This window comes from Hyla sarda, chromosome 7 (assembly GCF_029499605.1).
Source record: "Hyla sarda isolate aHylSar1 chromosome 7, aHylSar1.hap1, whole genome shotgun sequence".
Taxonomy (NCBI): domain Eukaryota; kingdom Metazoa; phylum Chordata; class Amphibia; order Anura; family Hylidae; genus Hyla; species Hyla sarda.
The window spans coordinates 43,203,228-43,220,141 of NC_079195.1; the positions used below are offsets into that span (position 1 = coordinate 43,203,228).

Sequence of the window (16,914 nt, forward strand, 5' to 3'; positions counted from 1 at the left end):
ATAATGCAGAACAAAATCTTTCTCCTGTTCTCCAAGTTTGCTACAATGTAGCAGCTGTTCAGTTCATGGAGAATTGTCTAGACTGGGTACAAAACCCTATTGGGTCTGTTGACTTTTTATTTATTTATTTATTTATTTATTTATTTATTTTTTAAGACTGGGTTTACATTATATTGTTTGTTTGGTTGTTCTGCTGTTGTAATAGATCGTAGATCGGCGTATTTACAAAGTCTATAGCATATTCTGCTATTACTCTAAAGGGCGGCTGACGATTTTTTTACACAAAACGAGCAGCTGTTACCATGTATGCGGCTGGCCATGCACGATTTGCTACCTATACTGAAATAATACAGAGAAATACAAGAATGGTAACTCACTATTATTGCAGTTGTCACTGAAGCTTTCTGCAGGTAAAATCCACAGTCATTAATATTACACACAGTTTATGAAGCTGAATATTGAAGTCTGGGGGATGGAAACAGACAAACATAATAAGTGGGGATGTCCCGATACCATTTTATTTTAAGAATGAGAACCGATACTTCTTTTTCAAGCACTCACGGAAAACAATTACCGATACTTTTTTTTATGTCTTCTTTTTTTTTCCCCAGACTTTGTGAAGCCTTAGGCCCTCACTGACACCCATAACTGAGATAAGGTGGGAAAGCCCCAGTAAGTAGGAAAGGAATTCCTCCTACTAGGCAATGGGAATCACTATTAGGTAGAAGCCCCCAGGAGGTATGTAGCGAACCCCCCCCCCCTTTTTTTTTTTAGATAGAAGCCCTGAAGATCGGCAAGTAGGGATTGCCCTTATCTGGTTTCAGTAGGTAGGTAGAGAAATCTCCCTGTTTAGGTAGCAAGCCTCCTGAAGATAGGTAAGTAGGGATTTCCCTATTAGGTTGAAGCCACCAGTAGGTAGGTAGGGAAACCTTACCGTTTAGGTAGGTGCCCCCACTAGTTAGGTAGCCATTAAAGATGAGCGAACTTACAGTAAATTCGATTCGTCACAAACTTCTCGGCTCGGCAGTTGATGACTTTCCTGCATAAATTAGTTCAGCTTTCCGGTGCTCCGGTGGGCTGGAAAAGGTGGATACAGTCCTAGGAGACTCTTTCCTAGGAATGTATCCACCTTTTCCAGCCCACCGGAGCACCGGAAAGCTGAACTAATTTATGCAGGAAAAGTCATCAACTGCCGAGCTGAGAAGTTCGTGACTAATCGAATTTACTGTAAGTTCGCTCATCTCTAGTAGCCATGTAGGTAGGGAACCTCCTATTAAAGGGGTACTCCGCTGCTCAGCGTTTGGAACAAACTGTTCCAAACGCTGGAGCCAGCAGTTCGTGACGTCATAGCCCCGCCCCCTCATGACATCACGTCCCACCCCCTCAATGCAAGTCTATGGGAGGGGGCGTGACAGCCGTCACGCCCCCTCCCATAGACTTGCATTGAGGGGGCGGGACGTGATGTCATGAGGGGGCGGGGCTGTGATGTCACTAGCTCCCGACACCGGCTCCAGCATTCGGAACAGTTTGTTCCAAACGCTGAGCAACATAGTACCCCTTTAAGCAGATGATCCCATTAAGTAGTTTCCCCCAATAAATTTAAAAAAAATCCCCCACTGCTCTTGCACTGTAGCCTGTAAATTTTTGGTTCCTGCAAGTCGGAGTGGTGCCGGACCTGGAGCGTGATGGGATTTTTTTTTTTTTTTCCCAGGGTAGTGGGATTTTTATTTTTCCCAGGGTAGTGGGATTTTTATTTTTGTTTATAGTTTGCAGGTATGGGGATAGGTATCGGGGACATTTGCACATGCAAATGTCGGGCTTTGATACTGATACCAGTATCTGTATCGGGACATTCCAAATAATAAAGATACAACGTGCTATTTGCAACCCCTAAAAAGCAGGTGATTCTTATAAGGCTAGGTTCACACTGCGGAATCTGCAGAGGGAAAATTTCAGTCGGCACTAGGACTGCACGGACATTGCGGTCCTCAATAGACTGCAATGTGTTCTGCGAGGATATCCACCTGAAGAAAGAGGCGGATATTTTAAAGCGGATTTTCCGTTCGGAATTTCGGAAGCGGAATATGTGAAGTGTGAATTTGTGAACAGAAAACCCATTCACTAGGCTTGTGCATTTTAGCAAGCATAGTGTGAACCTAGGCTAAGGGTTTGGTCATGAAGAAAAACCCTTTTCCAATGACAGCTGCATCGGTGGTAGCTGCAGGAGGGATTTAGCTATAGGAGACAACCCCTTTCACTGAGGTGTGTGATCATTAGAGATGAGCGAACTTACAGTAAATTCGACTCGTCACGAACTTCTCGGCTCGGCAGTTGATGACTTATCCTGCATAAATTAGTTCAGCCTTCAGGTGCTCCGGTGGGCTGGAAAAGGTGGATACAGTCCTAGGAAAGAGTCTCCTAGGACTGTATCCACTTTTTCCAGCCCACCGGAGCATCGGAAAGCTGAACTAATTTATGCATGAAAAGCCATCAACTGCCGAGCCGAGAAGTTCGTGACGAATCGAATTTACTGTAAGTTCGCTCATCTCTAGTGATCATTATACCTTTCCAATATAAATTTCCATAGGAAATCTGTATGGAGGATAAAGAAGCGCAAACAATCACATAGAAACCACAACCTAATAATAACAATATAACACCAACTAGACATACGGGATACTTGAGGAATTGGAAGTAAAACACAAAAGGAAGTGAAACCCTAAACAAAAATGCTAAATAGACGCACAAAACTGGAACTTTGTCTTCCTATAGATAAACATTATGCAGACGGAACACACAATTTAAGGCTAGTGTATGGGCTCCAAAGGGTAACAAAGGTGTCGCCAGTCTTAGCAGGTGCCCATGACAACTAGTCACTTCCAAATCCTGCAGAACCTGACTACTGTGGCACCTTTTAAAGTAGTACTCCGGTGGAAAACGTTTTATTTTTTCTAAATCAACTGGTGCCAGAAAGTTAAACAGATTTGTAAATTACTTCTATTAAAAAAAAAAAATCTTAATCCTTCCAGTACTTAATAGCTGCTGAATACTACAGAAGAAATTCTTTTTGTTTTGGAACACAGACCTCGAGCACAGTGCTCTCGGCTGACACCTCTGTCCATTTTAGGAACTGTCCAGAGCAGGAGAAAATCCCCATAGCAAACATATGCTGCTCTGGACAGTTCTTAAAATGGACAGAGGTGTCAGCAGAGAGCACTGTGGTCATGATGCCAAAAAGAAAAGAATTTCCTCTGTAGTTTTCAGCAGCTAATAAGTACTGGAAGGATTAAGATTTTTTTATAGAAAAAATTTACAAATCTGTTAAACTTTCTGGAGCCAGTTGATTAAAAAAAAAAAATAATAATAATAATAATAATAATAAAAAAAAAACGTTTCCACCAGAGTACCCCTTTAAATGCACCAAATAACACCACGAGAAGTATATTCCTCCATGCCACTGCATCAGTTTTATTTACCCAAGTCCTACACCAGTGATCTCCTAAACGGTTTACCTCCAGATGTTGCAAAACTACAACTCCCAGCATGCCCGGACAGCCGTTGGCTGTCCGGGCATGCTGGGAGTTGTAGTTTTGCAACATCTGGAAGTCAACCGTTTAGGAGACCACTGGTGTAGGACTTGGGTAAATAAAACTGATGCAAAGCGTGGGAAACAGACAACATGGCTCCCAAGTTCTAAGAAAGGAACTGTTGCAGCTGATAAGTGGCACCGTATTCTTCAGGCGGCCCCTACTATGTAAAGGTTTGTCTAGAGATGAGCGAACTTACAGTAAATTCGATTCGTCACGAACTTCTCGGCTCGGCAGTTGATGACTTATCCTGCATAAATGAGTTCAGCTTTCAGGTGCTCCGGTGGGCTGGAAAAGGTGGATAGATTCCTAGGAAAGAGTCTCCTAGGACTGTATCCACCTTTTCCAGCCCACGGGAGCACCTGAAAGCTGAACTAATTTATGCAGGAAAGTCCTCAACTGCCGAGCCGAGAAGTTTGTGACGAATCGAATTTACTGTAAGTTCGCTCATCTCTAGGTTTGTCCTATCCCTTCCACATATAGAACAGCGGCCTGTCAAAAATAAATAAATAAAAAAAAGTATGGTGACATATATACATTATAGCCCTGGAGACCATAAGTTCTTATTAAAATTGCCAACCAAAATGACTAAGAATAAATAATAATAAAATAATAAATAATAATAATAATAATAATAATAAAAAATAAAATAAATAATAAAAATAACTGGAGAAAAATTATGAAAAAGTAAATAATATTAATAATAATAATAAATATATACATAAAAAAAGTAATAATAAATAATACATAAATAACCGAGGTTACTGCTGTATTTCCAATACCGAATGAAATAAAAAAAAGTTCACTAAAATAAACAATTCACACTCCTCTAAGTAATGTGGACATACATAAATAAATAAGTAATAACCATAATAATAACAAAACAACAATAGTAATAATAATCATAATAATAAAACAATATTATTATTATTATTAATAATAATAATAATAATAAAAACGCTAAATATCAAACTAGTAATAATACATGATAATTCTATCATGCTACCTAAAAAACGTTCCTCTAATTTTGCGCTTCTAAGATGCAGTTTTTGCGGCGTTTTTGCGTTATTATAAGCGTTTTTTTTTCCTTGGCGCCCCCCAATTTATCATGAACTGTAGCCTCTCGCGACCAGGACCATCACTCCTCTTATTTAAATATTTAGTGTGTAATATTGTAATGTCTGAAATTTGTCATTATCTGTCGTCCTCCCCCCCCCCCCCCCCCCAAAAAAAAAAAAATTACTATTTTTCCGAATCTTTTTGCACTATATTATCATTATTATTATTATTATTATTACAAGTCATGTGATTCACTCATCATGTGACATCATGTTCTGGGGGCACCAGAAAATATTATTGTTTTTCTCCATCCTTTAGAAGTCTATTTAAGAAAAAAGTAAACAAAAAGATTTCTTGGGGGGAAACGCAATAGTGTCATCATGCTGCGATTTTTAAAAAATAAAAAAAACTGTTGCAAAACTACAACTCCCAGCATGCCCAGACAGCCAAGTTGTAGTTTTGCAACAGCTGGAGGCACCCTGGTTGGCAAATACTATTTTACCCTATACAGCAATATTTTTGATACAAATGTAGCAGAGCTGAGTTGGCTCAGGTGACACTACTCCTCTCACAGAATATTGTGGCTGCAGAAGTGATGCAGACACAAGGGTTAAATGGCACATTCAGCTCTGCTACATGTGCAGCTCCCCTCCACCTCACATGTTTCTCAGCTCCCGCTCCTGCCTGCTGCGACCGTCTCCTCTGCCCCCGCTCCCCTCTCCGGACACCCCGGGGGTCCCCTACCTGCTCCCCGGTGTCAGCACGTCCTCCCCCGGGCAGCCTGTCACTTTTTTTTCCTCACTGGAGGCTCCAACAAGTCAGTCCGGCCAGAGTGCGCCCCGCCCGGGGAGAGTCATGAGACTACCCCCCTCCCACAGCCATCCCTCCCCGCCTCCTGCCGGCTCCACAGCACTGCGCCCCCTGCAGGCCTGACGGGGCTCCTGCCTGAGGGGCGAAACAGCGGCCGTATATTATGTTACAATAGGGGAGAAACATTACAAGACACCTAGAAAATGTACTGAGGACATCTGTTGGTCCATACGATTAAAGTGTATATACAGCCTTCTAACGTGACATTTCTCATTCACATAATCTACACCGCAGCTTCCGCAGAACCTCTTTAAGAGGAGAACAAGAGCTTTATATTAGTCAATGAGGTTTGTATTAGGCTGTGTCATTATTATTTTTTGCAAAAATGCCCCCCTCCCAAAAAAAAAAAAAAAAAAAAATACAATAAAATAAAATAACACCAGATTTGCCACATTGTCATAAGTATTTTTCATTTTTGCACATTTTTTTTTTTTTTTTTTTTTGCAGGAAGTGAGGATGGAAGGTAGGCTCTGTACACTGAGGACAAGCAGGGCTCTGTACACTGAGGACAAGCAGGGCTCTGTACACTGAGGACAAGCAGGGCTCTGTACACTGAGGACAAGTAGGGCTCTGTACACTGAGGACAAGCAGGGCTCTGTACACTGAGGACAAGCAGGGCTCTGTACACTGAGGACAAGCAGGGCTCTGTACACTGAGGACAAGCAGGGCTCTGTACACTGAGGACGGGCATGGGCTCTGTACACTGAGGACAAGCAGGGCTCTGTACACTGAGGACAAGCAGGGCTCTGTACACTGAGGACAAGCAGGGCTCTGTACACTGAGGACGGGCATGGGCTCTGTACACTGAGGACAAACTGGGCTCTGTGCACTGAGGACAAGCAGGGCTCTGCACACTGAGGACAAGCAGGGCTCTGTACACTGAGGACAAGCAGGGCTCTGTACATTGAGGACAAGCAGGGCTCTGTACACTGAGGACAAGTAGGGCTCTGTATACTGAGGACAAGCAGGGCTCTGTACACTGAGGACAAGCAGGGCCCTGTACACTGAGGACAAGCAGAGTTCTGTGCACTGAGGACAAGCAGGGTTCCGTACACTGAGGAGAAGCAGGGCTCTGCGCACTGAGGACAAGCAGGGCTCTGCACACTGAGGACAAGCAGGGCTCTGTACTCTGAGGACAAGCAGGGCTCTGTACACTGAGGACAAGCAGGGCTCTGTACACTGAGGACAAGCAGGGCTCTATGCACTGAGGACAAGCAGGGCTCTGTGCACTGAGGACAAGCAGGGCTCTGTACACTGAGGACAAGCAGGGCTCTGTACACTGAGGACAAGTAGGGCTCTGTACACTGAGGACAAGCAGGGCTCTGTGCACTGAGGACAAGAAGGGCTCTGAGGGAATTGAGGAAAAGACTGTTATCTGTCATTGTGAACTGTCCTAGAACTGTGCCGAGCATGTATAAGATCAGGTCCGAAGTTATGCTGCATAACAAACCATTGCCTGTACCTGAAAGGGTTAAAAATGTGCCGGATAAGTGCAAGAAAATGTCCCACACTGGTCAGTGTCCCGCCCCTGGGCGTGGAAACCATGTTGCTGTATCGAAGCCATAGTGGAACCGTAAAGATCCGCCCCTTGTTGCTGGATTCTCTACGTTTACCTGAAGTCTGTGAGTAGAGCAACATGGCGGAACAGGCAAGCACGAGGTCGGAGAGTCCCAAGATTGTGCCAGAGGCCTGGAAAGTTGCCCCAGCGCAGATGTTTCAGGAGCTGGCAGATTGTCTACAATGAATCTCCATTGGGGCCAAAGAGGCCTGCTCCAAGTCCCTCTGCCCGAGGATGATGTAGATTGGCCAGCAACCCCAGCGGAGGGAATGCAGGCATCTTCCCATGGAGTGTCGCCGGTGAGACTGTCCCCTCACCACCGGACCAGGGGTTCCTGGGCGGAGATCCCTATAGAGGAGTCAGAAGTGAGTAGCCCGGCTGAGGCCGCTCTCTCTACCCCTCCTTCTACCCCAAGCCCAGAACGAACTCCCCAGGTCCAGAAGTCTGCAGTATACCCCCTGTTGCCCTGGTGGCTATTTGGCGATGAACCAGGGACTGATCCATTATATGAGAGAGCACCTTTTTCCCCTGCCAGGGAAGCCCCATCCCCCAGTTCTGACAGCCCAGTCCGAGAGGGCTAAGAGGGAAGCCCAGGTGGCCGAGATAGTGGAAGAGATGAGGGCACAAAGAAGGAGAAAGTATGGGCCGAAGCTGCTACCTTATGAGGTGTGCCAGATGTAGCAGCAAGACACCAAGACCCTGGAGGCCCTATACATCAGAATATTGGATCATCCCCGATAGGGAGAGCCACCCCTGGAAAGGCGCAGAGCTACAGTTGTGAAATTCAACAAAGTGTGAGGGGTTGGCAATCTCATGGACTGTCGTCATGGTGGAACTATTCTTGTGAATAGACGTGCAGTCAAAAGGGACTCACACCATTGCATTCTCTTTAGAGCGGGGAGATCGTGGAATTGTCACTGAGGAGGTTTGGCCTAACCAGCAGGCGCCAACTAAAGTGCCTCGGCCTACCCCTGCTGAGGAGGAGGTTTGGCCGGCCCAACAGGCACCAACGTCTGTTTCCCCAGTGGCGCAAGCCGCTTCCGTGCAAATGGAGGTTACTATCATCCCCACCATTAATGAGTCAACCCTGTCCCGGGTAGATTGGAACACCCGAGTGAGTCCATTGGAGGGGGCACAGTCCTGTGGACCCCGTTATATGTCCCAGCCTCGGAAGCAGTCCGACAGGCAAAGCTGGGATGGCAAATACCCCGGCTGAAGAGTCTATGTGTGATAACTTTACTAATACGTTGTGAGACTAACTTTGTTTTGTGAAGCATTATTGTTGTTTTCAGGTTCCTGTAACGTTCAAGAAAAGTGCCTGGTGGACTCACCAAGAACTCCTGTAACCATTTTTGTAAGTGTACGTGCGTGGCTTATAGCCGTGATCCTTTACTGAGAACTCTAAATGTACCAGAACTGTGGAGTAATATATACTGTTCATTTCTTTTTGCACAAGTAATGCAAATATTGTCAATGTTGTATTGTTTAAGCCATAGTGTAATAGAGTGTATATAATGTCTGGAATGTTTCATGTCTTTTTGCCCATGGCAATTTATATAGGAGGTATCCTGACTAAGTCACTACCTCACTACCATGACAGTTACCAGCCAGGTACAGAGAGTGATAGTACCTTTGTATAATAGTCAGTATAGCATAAATAATGCTAACGCCAGTTCACATATAGCTAAGTCAGTGATGTACATAGTGCTTTGTGTATATAAACTAGTCAAATGTCATGTCTAGTCAGGACTGTAGCTAACCAATGTATATTACCAATCCATAATAGTCAGTAATGTCTAAGTGTCTAACCATTTTCCTGTCCATTGTGTACAGGGTGCTCTACTGTAAAAACACATATAGTGACAGAACTACCACGTATGTAGGTAATATTGTTATAACCAAACACAATTACCTCCCCCCCCCCCCCCCCCCAGGGCTATCCGGGATTCAATAATATTATAAACACAATTACCCCAGAGCTCAATGCCTGGGATACAAATATCCCTATATATATGGAGATAAACCAAAAACGTAACTTTTATTTAATCATAAATAAAATTGAAAAAATAAAATGGCGCTCAAACGTGATTGTTAAAACTTCATGTCATACATGTCCTGAGTATTGTATCAATGAGTGGATAAACCACTTTCCATATATAGATTGGGTGGGAGATAATGCATGAATCCCACAATTGATAGGGCATATACTGACTGACATGAGCTAAAAACAGCAATACAGTGCCTCCTCTACATGTTTAGGTGAATCATCACCGTCCTTAAGCGGTATATGCCATATATACCGTCCTTAGGAGGTATATGCTATATGTACCGAAACATGTAGAGGTGGCACTGTAATGGTGTTTTTAGCTCATTGTTACGAGTAACATCGTTGGCCGTGGGCGCTTTCCCTGCCCGACTCCCGCACGGACTGTACTGTGCTCCGCATGATGCGATGCGCCGTCTTCCTGCTTCCTCCATTCTGCTAGCCGGCGTGCGCATACCCGCCTCCTAGGGCACGCGTACTGGTTCTCAGAGATTTAAAGGGCCAGTGCACCATTGATTGGTGCTTGTCAGGAACTGACCCTATTTAACCCAGCATTTTTTTCCTGTTCCCTGCCAGATATTTGTGCCCTGTTGCCTTAGAGAAAGAGTTCTCTGTTGTATCAGCTATTCTGTGTACCAGTTCTCGTGCTACGTTTCCTGACCATGTCTCATCCCACGTACATCTCATCATTCTGTGCCATGCATCACCTCGGCTACCTTTGTGGACGAGTCGCGCCGGGGGTAGCGACCTGGGAGCCGACTGCCACAGCAAGTCCATCCCGCTTTGCGGCGGGCTCTAGTGAAAACCAGCAGCTCCTTAGACTCCGCTTCCAGGTGTGGCTCACGCCATCATCCACTCAGGTACAGCGGATCATGTCAGTATATGCCCTATCAATTGTGGGATTCATGCATCTCCCACTCAATCTATACGTGGAAAGTGGTTTATCCGCTCATTGATACAATACTCAGGGCATATATGACATGGAATTTTAAAAATCACGTGTGAGCACCATTTCATTTTTTCAATTTTATTTATTTTTTAATAAAAGTACATTTTTAGGGCTATCTCCATATATATAGGTATATCTGTACCCCAGGCATTGAGCTCTGGGGTAATAGTGTTTATATTGTTATTGTTATATTGTCTAAAAGTGTGTATCTAAATGTATAATGTTCTTGGGAGAAGTAGCTAAAGCCGAAGGGCCCCAGCAGCTAAGGCATTTGCGTAGAAAGCCTCCGGCAGCCCAATCCAGTTCAAATATGTGTTCAAGTATGCGGTTGCAAGACTCAAAGATCCCACATGTTTAATTGTCCCAGTTATTCCTACCTGTGCTAAAATGGAGCATGCCAGGACATTCCCAACAATGCCAAATGGACTCTTCCCCAGTTATTTGTTTATTCACCAGCCCTGAGAAGGACATTCGTAAATTCCCCAGGAACTGCTTATGTTTTCTCCAGGCCCCAGTGGCCACCTTCTGTCATCTGCCCTCCAGGACTGGGTGCCGAGGATGGCTGTTGTTAAGAGGGGGAGTTTGTGGTGGCCCAGTACAGGAATTGCACCCCTGTACCCTAGCTGCCCTGTCCGGCAGACTCCATCCTGTGACCCCTGGGCCCCCCTTTACCTATGTCTTGTATATATCACTTCCAGTGCCTATATTATATAATGTATTGTACATATAATGTGTTATGCCTTTAAGTAATGTGTCATGTGATTGTAACCAGGGAAGGTACCAGTGACCATGTGACCGACAGGGTGACCTATGGGACCCCTCCTAGTCCCCCCCATATAAGCCCTAGGTGTGTGTCTGGAGTCCAGAGGAGGCCAAAGTCTATCACACAGCCACGGTTCAACATGTCCACTGACTCCCAGGTCGAAGTCAAAGCCTGGAAAGCTACAAACGTGGTATAGTCAGTCTCAGTCAAGTCAGTCCAAGTCAAGTCTATATCAAGTCAGCTTGGTCATACATCAAATTGTCAAAGTCCACTATAAGTCCCAGCAAGCCCTGTGGTCTCTGAAGTCATTGGTCACCTCCGTGGGCCTAGCCAAGTTGTACAGACCGTTACACCTGTCTGACTCAGTAAAGCTGCTGTTGTTCCATAACTTGGCGTCGGAGTCATTATTTGCCCCCGTTCCTAGCCCAGGATCTAGCGGTATTCCTTTGGGTGGTGTAGAGGATAGACCACGCCCTGGCATCACAAACACAAGGGGTTAATTCCATCTGCCTTGCATCATACCCTCACAACACCTGCACTAATGGAGTGTTAATTGGAGGGGACAGAGGCAGGTAGGGAGATTTAGACGCTGCAATCAGCTTTGATTGTGGCATCTAAAGGGTTAATGCTGGACATTACCCTGATCAGTGATGCTGGCATTAGCAATTGGTCCTGGCTATTAACCGGCTATGAAGCGTGCTCAGCTCCTGAGTGCTCTTCCTAGATCTGGAGCAGGCTCAGGGCCATACATTTACGCCCCACTTCCTTAAGGAGTTAATATATTTTTCTCTTCTAGCATTTTTGCCCCTAATTTTTCAATAGAAATCCTTGAGTCACATGACTCAAAACGCAGTGGAAAAAACACACATTTTTGGACAAAGTGCCATAATAACTGCATCTCTGAATCTTGGGAGCGGACAGTTTTTTGTGGCTTTTTTTTATTTTCAAAAAATAGCGTATATATTAGTATAAGTGTTTTTCTCTATGGCATTCTATCCCCTGCATTGTTTTTTTCATTACCAGTCATGTGTTTTCTTTTGAAGAGTTGGGGGGGGGGGGGGAGGGGGGGTGTAATCTAGAAAAAAAAGGCAACATCTGTACATGCTTGATCAAAATGGCACAGCTTCTTCATACATAGCTAAATAGCTTAGGTCTAAGTAAGTGTGGTGCAGGCTGGTGTGAGATTGCACAAACAAATTAGTGCCATTTTTAAACTGTTGCATTTAATAAATCAGCTACCACTGCAAAAGTTAAAGGGGATGTCCGGCCTAAATATTCATGGTATAATCTGGTCAGGGTGGGGGTAAATTATAAAAAAAAACACCTCTCTTGCCTTACACGCTCCCGTATAATGTAGAGAGATAGAAAAATGGCGAGGGAATCTGCAATTGAGAAAGGTTTATGATACTACCCGAAACGCGTCTTGCCATAGATGTTCATGTAACTAGTTTTTAATAAATCATCATCTGTCCATTAAGAAAGCATCCCACAATCTTCATTTCTACTGGACAGCGCCACTCTGGGGTTCGTTTTTTCTTTTATCTCACTGGTATAATAGAGCCCTACTCCTTGTTGTTCTGCACTTCCGCCCCCTCCCATAGACTTGCATTGAGGGGGAGGGGCATGATGTAATGAGCCATGACCTCACGATACTCCGTCCCCTGCACCGCACCAGAGTACGTTTTTAAAGGGGTATTCCAGGAATAAAAAAAACCTGGCCTTTTTTCTTTCAAAGACAGCGCCCCCCTTGTCTCCAGATTGGGTTGTGTCCTGTAGCTCAGCTCCATTGAAGTGAATGGAGTCAAGTTGTAATACCACACCCAACCTGGAGACAAGGAGGGCACTGTCTTTGAAAGAAAAAAGACCTGTTTTTTTTTTTTATTCATGGAATACCCCTTTAAGCACTGTACAAGTGAAAAAAGTTGCAACATTTCTGCACAAATGGCTGTTTGAGGAAAATTTGCAACAGATGTACACAAAAAAATGTAAATAGAATGATAAATTTCCTCACTGTGGAGGAATGAACACTCGGCACTCACCTAGCTGTTGAAACTTCCTGGTGATTTCATCACTAGATGGATACAAACATTGCAGTAATAGAGTCCAGCGTTATCCCCCAATGTGCAGAGTGCAGAGCAATATCAGCGGGGACGGAATGATACATTTCCTCCTGTGTGAGGGAGCCCTAAAGCATAATACAGTAACCCCCTGACCTGCGATGGCCCCGACATATGATGAAATCGACATATGATGGCCTCTCAGAGGCCATGTCGATGTCACCATCGACATACGATGCTTTTTTATGTCGGGGCCATCGCATTAAGTGCTATCCGGCAGGGCCAAAATGCTTAAGGTACTGCCGGATAGCAGCTTAATGTTCCCCGTGTGGTACGGTAAGTATTACTTACCCCTCCACGATGCTCCGGGGTGCCCTTCGGGTCCAGCACTGGTCTTCCGGTGTCTTCTCGGCCCTCTCCGATGACGTCAATACGCTGCTGCGCACGTCATCCAATAGGAATGGCGTACACAGCGGCGTAATGACGTCGCTACGCAGGCCCAGTAAGGCCTTGCGGAAGAAAGCAGAGGACTGGAGAAGACAGCAGAGGACCGGAGAAGACAGCAGAGGACCGGAGAAGACAGCAGAGGACCGGAGAAGACAGCAGAAAGCCCAGCGGAGGCCCGGGGACACCATCTCGAGCGGCGGGGACAGGTGAGTACAGCTTCCTATAATTTACATTGCACGAATCCCTCAACATACTATGGATTCGACAAATGATGGCTAGTTTGGAACGAATTACCATCGTATGTTGAGGGACCACTGTACTGCCACAGCTGATGCAGAACACCAAGGGGTTGCTTCTTGTTTATGGAAGAGCCAGTGAGTAAAAAGTGATTGCGCACCATTCTATAAATATACATGCTCATACGGTGTCCATTTTAGGTCATCATCAGTCGTCAGCCGTAACTCTGTCCAGCATCAGACGAAACACCGTCCCGCCTCCTCTCTCGGACCAATCTCAGTCAGTCATCAGCCACAACTCCCTCCTAAATCATCCGAAAATCCCTCATCCGAAACTCCGTCATCCCTTAAATGAAAAAAATTCCTGCCGTATAGCAGAGCCAAATCAGTGTAGGCTCTCTGTATACGGGTCTGCTGTACATGCTATTAAGTGTCAGCTCTCTGCTATACGGGTTCTGCTGTACATGCTATTCAGTGTAGGCTCTCTGTATACGGGTTCTGCTGTACATGCTATTCAGTGTAGGCTCTCTGTATACAGGTTCTGCTGTACATGCTATTCAGTGTAGGCTCTCTGTATACGGGTCTGCTGTACATGCTATTAAGTGTCAGCTCTCTGCTATACGGGTTCTGCTGTACATGCTATTCAGTGTAGGCTCTCTGTATACAGGTTCTGCTGTACATGCTATTCAGTGTAGGCTCTCTGTATACGGGTCTGCTGTACATGCTATTAAGTGTCAGCTCTCTGCTATACGGGTTCTGCTGTACATGCTATTCAGTGTAGGCTCTCTGTATACGGGTTCTGCTGTACATGCTATTCAGTGTAGGCTCTCTGTATACAGGTTCTGCTGTACATGCTATTCAGTGTAGGCTCTCTGTATACAGGTTCTGCTGTACATGCTATTCAGTGTAGGCTCTCTGTATACGGGTTCTGCTGTACATGCTATTCAGTGTAGGCTCTCTGTATACAGGTTCTGCTGTACATGCTATTCAGTGTAGGCTCTCTGTATACAGGTTCTGCTGTACATGCTATTCAGTGTAGGCTCTCTGTATACGGGTTCTGCTGTACATGCTATTCAGTGTAGGCTCTCTGTATACGGGTTCTGCTGTACATGCTATTCAGTGTAGGCTCTCTGTATACGGGTTCTGCTGTACATGCTATTCAGTGTAGGCTCTCTGTATACAGGTTCTGCTGTACATGCTATTCAGTGTAGGCTCTCTGTATACAGGTTCTGCTGTACATGCTATTCAGTGTAGGCTCTCTGTATACGGGTTCTGCTGTACATGCTATTAAGTGTCAGCTCTCTGCTATACGGGTTCTGCTGTACATGCTATTCAGTGTAGGCTCTCTGTATACGGGTTCTGCTGTACATGCTATTCAGTGTAGGCTCTCTGTATACAGGTTCTGCTGTACATGCTATTCAGTGTAGGCTCTCTGTATACAGGTTCTGCTGTACATGCTATTCAGTGTAGGCTCTCTGTATACGGGTCTGCTGTACATGCTATTAAGTGTCAGCTCTCTGCTATACGGGTTCTGCTGTACATGCTATTCAGTGTAGGCTCTCTGTATACGGGTTCTGCTGTACATGCTATTCAGTGTAGGCTCTCTGTATACAGGTTCTGCTGTACATGCTATTCAGTGTAGGCTCTCTGTATACGGGTCTGCTGTACATGCTATTAAGTGTCAGCTCTCTGCTATACGGGTTCTGCTGTACATGCTATTCAGTGTCGGCTCTGCTATACAGACTCTGTAGAACATGTAGTGTCTGTAGTACACGTACAAGTTTCACAGTTTCGACTCTGCTATACGTGCTGTGCAGCGTCGGCTCTGCTATGTGGCAGGAAGTTTCATCTGAGGGATGACGGAGTTTTGGACAAGAGAGTTTTGGATGAGGCAGGAGGGAGTTGTGGCTGATGGATGATGACGATTGGTGGGAGGGAGGAGGAAGGATGCTGTTTCGCCTGACGGGAGAAGGAGTTACAGCTGACGACTGATGATGTCCTAAAATGGATGCCATATGCTCGAAAAGATTGAGCATACATGTTTACCGCAGTGGCAGGGTATGGATATGACGCTGCAAGAAACCGTGGCAATGCCTGACTCCTGGGGTGATCATGTGACCTGATTCTTTTTTCTTTGGACATCTAGACTTCTCACATACACATTAAAGGGGTACTCCGGTGAAAATAAAATGCTTTAAATCAACTGTGTACCGTCTGGATCTGGCCAAACACAAAGAGTTAAAGGGGTACTCCACAGCCCCAGCGTTCGGAACATTTTGTTCTGAACGCTGGATGCAAGCTGCTCGGATCGTGACGTCACGTCATGCCCACTCAATGCAAGTCTAGGGGAGGGGGCGTATGCCCCCTCCCATAGACTTGCATTGAGGGGGCATGGTGTGACATCACCAGATGTCACGACCCCCGCAGCCTGTTCCCAGCATTCGAAACAAAAGTGGAGTACCCCTTTAAATGACTCTAGTTTAGCTGGAGCTTCTGGGATCTCACCTGTGTGATCTGGGTGTGGTTCTCAGCCCTGCTTCCTATCAGGAAGATGTATCCCTGATCACCTCACTATATAAGGCTGGGTCCACACTACGTTTTGTCCCATACGGGAGCGCATATGGCAGGAGGGAGCTTAAACATCGCGCTCCCGTATGTGACCGTATGCGCTCCCGTATGTCATTCACTTCAATGAGCCGACCGGAGTGAAACGTTCGGTCCGGTCGGCTCATTTTTGCGCAGTATGCGCTTTTACAACCGGACCTAAAACTGTGGTCAACCACGGTTTTAGGTCCGGTTGTAAAAGCGCATACGGCGCAAAAATGAGCCGACCGGACCGAACGTTTCACTCCGGTCGGCTCATTGAAGTGAATGGCATACGGGAGCGCATACGGTCACATACGGGAGCGCGAGGTTTTAGCTCCCTCCTGCCGTATGCGCTCCCGTATGGGACAAAACGTAGTGTGGACCCAGCCTAAGCTAGGATCAGTGATCAGTTCATTGTCTGTGTAAGGTTATACCTTAGCTGACACCTCCTGCTTACTGGATAGCTCTTGTTCTGCGTTCCTGTACTCCGCTATTTCCTGGTACCGACCTCAGCTAAACTGACATTGATTTGACTGTGTGTCTTAGGCCCCTTTCACACTACTGGTGAAATAAGGCCACCAAACTCCCCCTTTTTTTTTTGCAGTTTGACTGCCGTAATTTTGATGGGCCATAATGGGCAATAACAGATCCCGATGGACCCCATTATAGTCAATGGAGTCTGTTGGGCTGGGAGAGAAATGCCAGAGAAAAAGACGGTGCAAGCTCTATTTATTATTGAGATCATTGGTGTTACTATG

The 16,914-nt window shown here is 45.5% G+C and overlaps 1 protein-coding gene across 2 annotated transcripts in view; it reads right to left on the reverse strand.

Moving 5' to 3' along the window:
* Positions 1-5,508, reverse strand: part of DNMBP (dynamin binding protein) — a 156,700-nt gene extending 151,192 nt beyond the window's left edge. Inside the window, exon 1 of one of the 2 annotated variants that reach the window (XM_056529713.1) lies at positions 5,391-5,508. The gene's annotated coding sequence lies outside the window, so the exon portion shown is untranslated. Of the gene's footprint in view, positions 1-377; positions 402-5,390 lie in introns of those variants that run through there. The other variant, XM_056529714.1, reaches the window with a different exon arrangement.
* Between the last annotated feature and the right edge of the window lie 11,406 nt (positions 5,509-16,914).